The sequence below is a fragment of the Sus scrofa genome, chromosome 13, assembly GCF_054392235.1.
Source record: "Sus scrofa isolate SSC_HxYL_T2T_F1_AM1 chromosome 13, Sscrofa_HxYL_maternal_Yorkshire_Landrace_v2.0, whole genome shotgun sequence".
NCBI lineage: Eukaryota > Metazoa > Chordata > Mammalia > Artiodactyla > Suidae > Sus > Sus scrofa.
The window spans coordinates 5,020,271-5,032,600 of NC_139395.1; positions in this window are offsets into that span (position 1 = coordinate 5,020,271).

The following is a 12,330-nucleotide window of genomic DNA, read 5'->3' on the forward strand; positions in this document are numbered from 1 at the left end:
TGCATTCAATCGGGATGCTTTGGGCCATGCTGCATACAATCCACTGCATTCAATCGGGATGCATTGGGCCTCACTGCATGGACTCCACTGCATATAATCGGGATCCATTACACCACAATGCATGGAATCATCTGCATTCAATGACGCTGCATGGAATCCACTGCATTCAATCGGGATGCATTTTACCAGGCTGCATGGAATCCATGCATTCATCACGCTGCATGAACTCCACTGCATACAATCGGGATCTATTGCGCCACAATGCATGGAATCCTCTGCGTTCAATCAGGATGCTTTGGGCCATGCTGCATAAAATCCACTGCATTCAATCATGCTCCATTAAATCCACTGCATTCCATCAGGCTGCATAAAATACACTGCATTCAATAGGGTTCCATTACTTCACACTTCATGGAATACAGTGCATTCAATCACGCTTCATGGAATCCACTGCATTCAATCGGGATTCATTTTACCACGCTGCATGGAGTTCACTGCATTCAATCACAATGCATGGAATCCACTGCATTCAATCGGGATGCTTTGGGCCATGCCTCATAAAATCCACTGCATTCAATCGGGATGCCTTGGGCCTCGCTGCATGTACTCCATTGCATACAATCAGGATCCATTGCGCCACAATGCATGGAATCCTCGCATTCATTGACGCTTCATGGAATCCACTGTATTCAATCGGGATGCTTTGGGCCATGCTGCATAAAATCCACTGCCTACAATAATGTTCCATAACTTCACACTGTATGGAATACACTTCATTCCATCATGCTGCATGGAATCCACTGCATTTAATCGGGATGCATTTTACCACGCTGCATGGATTACACTGCATTCAATCATGCTGCAGGGAATCCACTGCATTCAATCGGGATGTTTTGGGCCATGCTGCATATAATCCACTGCATTCAATCGGGATGCATTGGGCCTCACTGCATGGACTACACTGCATACAATCGGGATCCATTGCGCCACAATGCATGGAATCCTCTGCATTCAATGACGCTGCATGGAATCCACTGCATTCAATCGGAATGCATTGGGCCATGCTGTATAAAATCCACTGCATTCAATCATGCTGCATGGAATCCACTGCATTCAATAGGGTTCCATTTCTTCACGCTGAATGGAATACAGTGCATGCAATCACGCTCCATGGACTCCACTGCATACAATCTGGATCCATTGAGCCACAATGAATGGAATCCTCTGTGTTCAATGACGCTGCCTGGAATCCACTGCGGTGAATCAGGATGCTTTGGGCAATGCCGCATATAATCTACTGCATTCAATTGGGAAGCATTTGGCCTCGCTGCATTGACTCCACTTGATAAAATCGGGATCCATTGCGCCACAATGCATGGAATCCTCTGAATTCAATGACGCTGCATGGAATCCACTGCAATCAATCGGGATGCTTTGGGCCAGGCTGCATAAAATCCACTGCATGCAATCAGGCTGCATGGAATCCACTGCATTCAATAGGGTTCCATTGCTTCACGCTGCATGGAATCCACTGCATTCAATCACGCTGCATGGAATCCACTGCATTCCATCGGGATCCATTGCGCCACAATGCATGGAATCCTCTGCATTCAATGAAGCTGCATGGAATCCACTGCATTCAATCGGGATGCTTTGGGCCAGGCTGAATAAAATACACTACATTCAATCGGGATGCATGGGCCTCGCTGCATGGACTCCACTGCATTAAATCTCACTGCATGGAATCCTCTGCATTCAATAACGCTACATGGAATCCACTGCGCTCAATCAGGATGCATTTTACAACGCTGCATGTATTACAATGCATTCAATCACAATGCATGGAATCCACTGCATTCAATCGGGATGCTTTCAGCCATGCTGCATAAAATCCACTACATTCAATTGGGATGCATTGGGTCTCACTGCATGGACTCCACCGCATAAAATCGGGATCCATTGCGCAACAATGCATGGAATCCTCTGCATTCAATGACGCTGCATGGAATCCACTGCATTCAATCGGGATGCTTTGGGCCATTCTGCATAAACTCCACTGCATTCAATAGGGTTCCCTTTCTTCATGCTGCATGGAATACACTGATATCAATCACGCTGCATGTAATCCACTGTATTCAATCGGGATGCTTTGGGCCATGCTGCATAAAATCCACTGCATTCAATCATGCTTCATGGAATCCACTGCACTCAATCATGCTGCATAAAATCCAGTGCATACAATAGGGTTCCATAACTTCACACTGTATGGAATAAACTTCATTCCATCACACTGCATGGAATCCACTGCATTCAATCGGGATGCATTTTACCACACTGCATGGATTACACTGCATTCAATCGCAATGCATAGAATCCACTGCATTCAATTGGGATGCATTTTACCATATTGCATTGAGTTCACTGCATTCAATCATGCTACACGTAATCCACTGCATTCAATCAGGATGCTTTGGGCCATGCTGCATAAAATCCACTGCATTCAATCATGCTGCACGTAATCCACAGCATTCAATCGGGATGCATTTTACCAGGCTGCCTGGAATCCATGCATTCATCACACTGCATGGACTCCACTGCATACAATCGGGATCCATTGCGCCACAATGCATGGAATCCTCTGCATTCAATGATGCTCCATGGACTCCACTGCATTCAATCAGGATGCTTTGGGCCATGCTGCATAAAATCCACTGCATTCAATCATGCTGCATGGAATCCACTGCATTCAATCATGCTGCATAATATCCACTGCATTCAAAATGTTCCATTTCTTCACGCTGCATGGAATCCACTGCATTCAATCGGGATGCATTTTACCTCGCTGCATGGAGTACACTGCATTCAATCTCAATGCATGGAATCCACTGCATTCAATCGGGATGCTTTGGGCCATGCTGCAAAAAATCCACTGCAATCAATCAGGATGCATTGGGCCTCGCTGCATGGACTCCACTGCATACAATCGTGATCCATTGCGCCACAATGCATGGAATCCTCTGCATTCAATGATGCTGCATGGAATCCACTGCATTCCATCGGGATGCATTTTACCACACTGCATGGAGTACACTGCATTCAATCACAATGGATGGAATCCACTGCATTCAATCGGGATGCACTGGGCCTCGCTGCATGGACTCCACTGCATTCAATTGGTATCCATTGCGCTGCAATGCATGGAATCCTCTGCATTCAATGACGCTGCATTTAATCAACTGCATTCAATCGGGATGCTTTGGGGCATGCTTCATGAAATCCACTGCATTCAATCATGCTGCATGGAATCCACTGCACTCCATCATGCTGCATAAAATCCACTGCATTCAATAGGGTTCCATTTCTTCACACTGCAGGGAATACAATGCATTCAATCGGGATGCATTTTAACACTCTGCATGGATTACACTGCTGCATAATGGATTACACTGCTGCAATCATGCTGCATATAATCCACTGCATTCAATCGGGATGATTTGGGCCATGCTGCATAAAATCCACTGCATTCCATCGGGATGCATTGGGCCTCGCTGCATGGACTCCACTGCATACAATCGGGATCCATTGCGCCACAATGCATGGAATCTTCTGCATTCATTGATGCTGCATGGAATCCACTGCATTCAATTGGGATGCTTTGGGCCATGCTGCATATAATCCAGTGCATTCAATCGGGATGCATTTGGCCTCGCTCCATTGACTCCACTGCATACAATAAGGATCAATTGCAACACAATGCATGGAATCCTCTGCATTCAATGATGCTCCATTGAATCCAGTGCACTCAATCAGGATGCTTTGGGCCATGCTGCATAAAATCCACTGCATTCAATAGGGTTCCAACACTTCACGCTGCATGGAATCCACTGCATTCAATCAGGATGCTTTGGGCCATGCTTAATAAATTCCACTGCATTCAACAACGCTGCATGGAATCCACCGAATTTAATTGGGATACATTATACTAAGCTGTATCGAATCCACTGCATTCAATCAGGATGCATTTTACCACATTGCATGGAGTTCACTGCATTCCATCATGCTGCACGTAATCCACTGCATTCAATCAGGATGCTTTGGGCCATGCTGCAGAAAATCCACTGCCTTCAATCATGCTGCACGTAATCCACTGCATTCAATCGGGATGCATTTTACCAGGCTGCATGGAATCCACTGCATTCAATCACGCTGCATGGAATCCACTGCATTCAATCGGGATGCATTTTACCAGGCTGCATGGAATCCACTGCATTCAATCACGCTGCATGGAATCCACTGCATTCAATCACGCTGCATGGAATCCACTGTATTCAATCAGGATGCATTTTAATAAGCTGCATGGAATCCATTCAGTCATCACGCTGCATGGACTCCGCTGCATACAGTCGGGATCCATTACGCCACAATGCATGGAATCCACTGCATTCCATCAGGATCCATTGCGCCACAATGCATGGAATCCTCTGCATTCAATGAAGCTGCATGGAATCCACTGCATTCAATCGGGATGCTTTGGGCCAGGCTGAATAAAATACACCACATTCAATCGGGATGCATGGGCCTCGCTGCATGGACTCCACTGCATTAAATCTCGCTGCATGGAATCCTCTGCATTCAATAATGCTACATGGAATCCACTGCGCTCAATCAGGATGCATTTTACAACGCTGCATGTATTACAATGCATTCAATCACAATGCATGGAATCCACTGCATTCAATCGGGATGCATTGGGCCTCACTGCATGGACTCCACTGCATACAATCGGGATCCATTGCGCCACAATGCATGGAATCTTCTTCATTCATTGATGCTGCATGGAATCCACTGCATTCAATTGGGATGCTTTGGGCCATGCTGCGTATAATCCAGTGCATTCAATCGGGATGCATTTGGCCTCACTCCATTGACTCCACTGCATACAATAAGGATCAATTGCAACACAATGCATGGAATCCTCTGCATTCAATGATGCTCCATTGAATCCAGTGCACTCAATCAGGATGCTTTGGGCCATGCTGCATAAAATCCACTGCATTCAATAGGGTTCCAACACTTCACGCTGCATGGAATCCACTGCATTCAATCAGGATGCTTTGGGCCATGCTTAATAAATTCCACTGCATTCAACAACGCTGCATGGAATCCACCGAATTTAATTGGGATACATTATACTAAGCTGTATCGAATCCACTGCATTCAATCAGGATGCTTTGGGCCATGCTGCATAAAATCCACTGCATTCAATCATGCTGCACGTAATCCACTGCATTCAATCGGGATGCATTTTACCAGGCTGCATGGAATCCACTGCATTCAATCACGCTGCATGGAATCCACTGCATTCAATCACGCTGCATGGAATCCACTGCATTCAATCAGGATGCATTTTACCAGGCTGCCTGGAATCCATGCATTCATCACACTGCATGGACTCCACTGCATACAATCGGGATCCATTGCGCCACAATGCATGGAATACTCTGCATTCAATGATGCTCCATGGAATCCACTGCATTCAATCAGGATGCTTTGGGCCATGCTGCATAAACTGCACTGCATTCAATCATGCTGCATGGAATCCACTGCATTCAATCATGCTGCATATTATCCACTGCATTCAAAATGTTCCATTTCTTCACGCTGCATGAATCCACTGCATTCAATCGGGATGCATTTTACCTCGCTGCATGGAGGACACTGCATTCAATCTCAATGCATGGAATCCACTGCATTCTATCGGGATGTTTTGGGCCATGCTGCAAAAAATCCACTGCAATCAATCAGCATGCATTGGGCCTCGCTGCATGGACTCCACTGCATACAATCGCGATCCATTGTGCCACAATGCATGGAATCCTCTGCATTCAATGATGCTGCATGGAATCCACTGCATTCCATCGGGATGCATTTTACCACACTGCATGGAGTACACTGCATTCAATCACAATGGATGGAATCCAATGCATTCAATCGGGATGCTTTGGGCCATGCTGCAGAAAATCCACTGCATTCAATGACGCTGCATGGAATCGACTGCATTCAATCATTCTGCATATAATCCACTGCTTAAAATAGGGTTCAATTTCTTCACGCTGCATGGAATCCACTGCATTCAATCACCCTGCATGGAATCCACTGCATTCAATCGGGATGCATGTTCCCACACTGCATGGAGTACACTGCATTCAATCAAAATGCATCGAATCCACTGCATTCAATCGGGATGCTTTGGGCCATGCTGCATACAATCCACTGCATTCAATCGGGATGCATTGGGCCTCACTGCATGGACTCCACTGCATATAATCGGGATCCATTACACCACAATGCATGGAATCATCTGCATTCAATGACGCTGCATGGAATCCACTGCATTCAATCGGGATGCATTTTACCAGGCTGCATGGAATCCATGCATTCATCACGCTGCATGAACTCCACTGCATACAATCGGGATCCATTGCGCCACAATGCATGGAATCCTCTGCGTTCAATCAGGATGCTTTGGGCCATGCTGCATAAAATCCACTGCATTCAATCATTCTCCATTAAATCCACTGCATTCCATCAGGCTGCATAAAATACACTGCATTCAATAGGGTTCCATTACTTCACACTTCATGGAATACAGTGCATTCAATCACGCTTCATGGAATCCACTGCATTCAATCGGGATTCATTTTACCACGCTGCATGGAGTTCACTGCATTCAATCACAATGCATAAAATCCACTGCATTCAATCATGCTTCAGGGAATCCACTGCACTCAATCATGCTGCATAAAATCCACTGCCTACAATAATGTTCCATAACTTCACACTGTATGGAATACACTTCATTCCATCATGCTGCATGGAATCCACTGCATTTAATCGGGATGCATTTTACCATGCTGCATGGATTACACTGCATTCAATCATGCTGCAGTGAATCCACTGCATTCAATCGGGATGTTTTGGGCCATGCTGCATATAATCCACTGCATTCAATCGGGATGCATTGGGCCTCACTGCATGGACTACACTGCATACAATCGGGATCCATTGCGCCACAATGCATGGAATCCTCTGCATTCAATGACGCTGCATGGAATCCACTGCATTCAATCGGAATGCTTGGGCCATGCTGTATAAAATCCACTGCATCAATCATGCTGCATGGAATCTACTGCATTCAATCATGCTGCATAATATTCACTGCATTCAATAGTGTACCTTTTCTTCACACTGCATGGAATACACTGCATTCAATCACGCTGCATGGAATAAACTGCATTCAATCGGGATGCATTTAACCACGCTGCAAGGATTACACTGCATTCAATGACGCTGCATGGAATCCACTGCATTCAATCGGGATGCTTTGGGGCATGCTTCATGAAATCCACTGCATTCAATCATGCTGCATGGAATCCACTGCATTCAATAGGGTTCCATTTCTTCACGCTGAATGGAATACAGTGCATGCAATCACGCTCCATGGACTCCACTGCATACAATCTGGATCCATTGAGCCACAATGAATGGAATCCTCTGTGTTCAATGACGCTGCCTGGAATCCACTGCGGTGAATCAGGATGCTTTGGGCAATGCCGCATATAATCTACTGCATTCAATTGGGAAGCATTTGGCCTCGCTGCATTGACTCCACTTGATAAAATCGGGATCCATTGCGCCACAATGCATGGAATCCTCTGAATTCAATGACGCTGCATGGAATCCACTGCAATCAATCGGGATGCTTTGGGCCAGGCTGCATAAAATCCACTGCATGCAATCAGGCTGCATGGAATCCACTGCATTCAATAGGGTTCCATTGCTTCACGCTGCATGGAATCCACTGCATTCAATCACGCTGCATGGAATCCACTGCATTCAATCGGGATGCATTTTACCATGCTGAATGGAGTACACTGCATTCAATCACAATGCATGGAATCCACTGCATTGAATCGGGATGCTTTGGGCCATGCTGCATAAAATCCACTGCATTCAATCATGCTGCATAAAATCCACTGCAGTCAATAGGGTTCCATTTCTTCACACTACATGGAATACACTGCATTCAATCACGCTGTATGGAATAAACTGCATTCAATCCGGATGCATTTAACCACGCTGCATGGATTACACTTCATTCAATCACAATGCATGGAATCCACTTCATTCTATCAGGATGCTTTGGGCCATGCTGCAAAAAATCCACTGCATTCAATAGGGTTCCATTTCTTCACGCTGCATGGAATCTACTGCATTCAATAGGGTTCCATTTCTTGTCGCTGCATGGAATACACTGCATTCAATCAGGATGCAAGGAATCGACTCCATTCAATCAGGATGCATTATACAACGCTGCATGGATTACGCTGCATTCAATCACAATGCATGGAATCCACTCCATTCAATCGGGATGCTTTGGGCCATGCTGCAGAAAATCAACTGCATTCAATCGGGATGCATTGGGACTCGCTGCATAGACTCCACTGCATATAATCTGGATCCATTGCACCACAATGCATGGAATTCTCTGCATTCAATGTCGCTGCATGGAATCCACTGCATTCAATCGGGATGCTTTGGGCCATGCTGCATAAAATCCACTGCATTCAATCATGCTCCATTAAATCCACTGCATTCCATCAGGCTGCATAAAATACACTGCATTCAATAGGGTTCCATTACTTCACACTTCATGGAATACAGTGCATTCAATCACGCTTCATGGAATCCACTGCATTCAATCGGGATTCATTTTACCACGCTGCATGGAGTTCACTGCATTCAATCACAATGCATAAAATCCACTGCATTCAATCATGCTTCAGGGAATCCACTGCACTCAATCATGCTGCATAAAATCCACTGCCTACAATAATGTTCCATAACTTCACACTGTATGGAATACACTTCATTCCATCATGCTGCATGGAATCCACTGCATTTAATCGGGATGCATTTTACCATGCTGCATGGATTACACTGCATTCAATCATGCTGCAGTGAATCCACTGCATTCAATCGGGATGTTTTGGGCCATGCTGCATATAATCCACTGCATTCAATCGGGATGCATTGGGCCTCACTGCATGGACTACACTGCATACAATCGGGATCCATTGCGCCACAATGCATGGAATCTTCTGCATTCAATGACGCTGCATGGAATCCACTGCATTCAATCGGAATGCTTGGGCCATGCTGTATAAAATCCACTGCATCAATCATGCTGCATGGAATCTACTGCATTCAATCATGCTGCATAATATTCACTGCATTCAATAGTGTACCTTTTCTTCACACTGCATGGAATACACTGCATTCAATCACGCTGCATGGAATAAACTGCATTCAATCGGGATGCATTTAACCACGCTGCAAGGATTACACTGCATTCAATGACGCTGCATGGAATCCACTGCATTCAATCGGGATGCTTTGGGGCATGCTTCATGAAATCCACTGCATTCAATCATGCTGCATGGAATCCACTGCATTCAATAGGGTTCCATTTCTTCACGCTGAATGGAATACAGTGCATGCAATCACGCTCCATGGACTCCACTGCATACAATCTGGATCCATTGAGCCACAATGAATGGAATCCTCTGTGTTCAATGACGCTGCCTGGAATCCACTGCGGTGAATCAGGATGCTTTGGGCAATGCCGCATATAATCTACTGCATTCAATTGGGAAGCATTTGGCCTCGCTGCATTGACTCCACTTGATAAAATCGGGATCCATTGCGCCACAATGCATGGAATCCTCTGAATTCAATGACGCTGCATGGAATCCACTGCAATCAATCGGGATGCTTTGGGCCAGGCTGCATAAAATCCACTGCATGCAATCAGGCTGCATGGAATCCACTGCATTCAATAGGGTTCCATTGCTTCACGCTGCATGGAATCCACTGCATTCAATCACGCTGCATGGAATCCACTGCATTCAATCGGGATGCATTTTACCATGCTGAATGGAGTACACTGCATTCAATCACAATGCATGGAATCCACTGCATTGAATCGGGATGCTTTGGGCCATGCTGCATAAAATCCACTGCATTCAATCATGCTGCATAAAATCCACTGCAGTCAATAGGGTTCCATTTCTTCACACTACATGGAATACACTGCATTCAATCACGCTGTATGGAATAAACTGCATTCAATCCGGATGCATTTAACCACGCTGCATGGATTACACTTCATTCAATCACAATGCATGGAATCCACTTCATTCTATCAGGATGCTTTGGGCCATGCTGCAAAAAATCCACTGCATTCAATAGGGTTCCATTTCTTCACGCTGCATGGAATCTACTGCATTCAATAGGGTTCCATTTCTTGTCGCTGCATGGAATACACTGCATTCAATCAGGATGCAAGGAATCGACTCCATTCAATCAGGATGCATTATACAACGCTGCATGGATTACGCTGCATTCAATCACAATGCATGGAATCCACTCCATTCAATCGGGATGCTTTGGGCCATGCTGCAGAAAATCAACTGCATTCAATCGGGATGCATTGGGACTCGCTGCATAGACTCCACTGCATATAATCTGGATCCATTGCACCACAATGCATGGAATTCTCTGCATTAAATGTCGCTGCATGGAATCCACTGCATTCAATCAGGATGCTTTGGGCCATGCTGCATAAAATCCACTGCATTCAATCATGCTGCATGGATTCCACTGCATTCAATCATGCTGCATAAAATCCAATGCATTCAATAGTGTTCCATTTCTTCACACTGCATGGACTTCACTGCATTCAATCACTCTGCATGAAATTCACTGCATTAGATCTGGATGCATTTTACCACGCTGCATGGATTACACTGCATTCAATGACGCTGCATGGAATCCACTGCATTCAATCGGGATGCTTTGGGCCATGCTGCATAAAATCCACTGCATTCAATCGGGGTGCATTGGGCCTCGCTGCATGGACTTCACTGCATTCAATTTGTATCCATTGCCCCACAATGCATGGAATCCTCTGCATTCAACGACACTGCATGGAATCCACTGCATTCAATCATGCTGCCTAAAATCCACTGCATTCAATAGGGTTCCATTTCTTCACGCTGCATGAATCCACTGCATTCAAACACGCTGCATGGAATCCACTGCATTCAATCGGGATGCTTTGGGCCATGCTGCATAAAATCCACTGCATTCAATCGGGATGCATTGGGCCTCGCTGCATGGACTCCACTGCATACAATCGGGATCCATTGCGCCACAATGCATGGAATCCTCTGCATTCAATCACGCTGCATGGAATCCACTGCATTCAATCGGGATGCTTTGGGCCATGCTGCATAAAATCCACTGCATTCAATCATGCTGCATGGAATCCACTGCATTCAATCATGCTGCATAAAATTCACTGCATTCAATAGGGTTTCATTTTTTCATGCTGCATGGAATCCACTGCATTCAATCATGCTGCATGGAATCCAATGCATTCCATTGGGATGCATTTTACCAGGCTGCATTGAATTCACTGCATTCAATCAACATGCACGGAATCCACTGCATTCAATCGGGATTCATTTTAAAAGGCCGCATGGAATCTATTGCATTCAATCAGGAACCATTGCGCCTTGATGCATGGAATTAGTGCATTCAATGAGAATCAATTGCACCACACTGCATGAAATCCACTGACTCAATCGGGATGTTTTGGGCCATGCTGCATAAAATCCACTGCATTCAACGGGATGCATTGGGCCTCGCTGAATGGACTCCACTGCATACAATCGGGATCCATTGCGCCAAAATGCAAGGAATCATCTGCATTCAATGGCGCTGCATGGAATCCACTGCATTCAATCGGGATGCATTTTACCACGCTGCATGGATTACACTGCATTCAATCACAATGCATGGAATCCACGGCATTCAATTGGGATCCATTGCGCCACAATGCATGGAATCCTCTGCATTCAATAACGCTGCATGGAATCCACTGCATTCAAAAGGGATGGTTTGGGCCATGCTGCATAAAATCCACTGCATTCAATCGGGATGCATTGGGCCTCTCTGCATGGACTCCACAGCATTACATCTGGCTGCATGGACTCCACTGCATTATATCTCGCTGCATGGAATCCTCTGCATTCAATGACGCTGCATGGAATCCACTGCATTCAATCGGGATGCATTTTACCAGGCTGCATGGAATCCACTGCATTGAATCGGGATGCATTGGGCCTCACTGCATGGACTCCACTGCATTCAATCGGGATCCATTGCACCACAATGAATGGAATCCTCTGCATTCAATGACGCTAC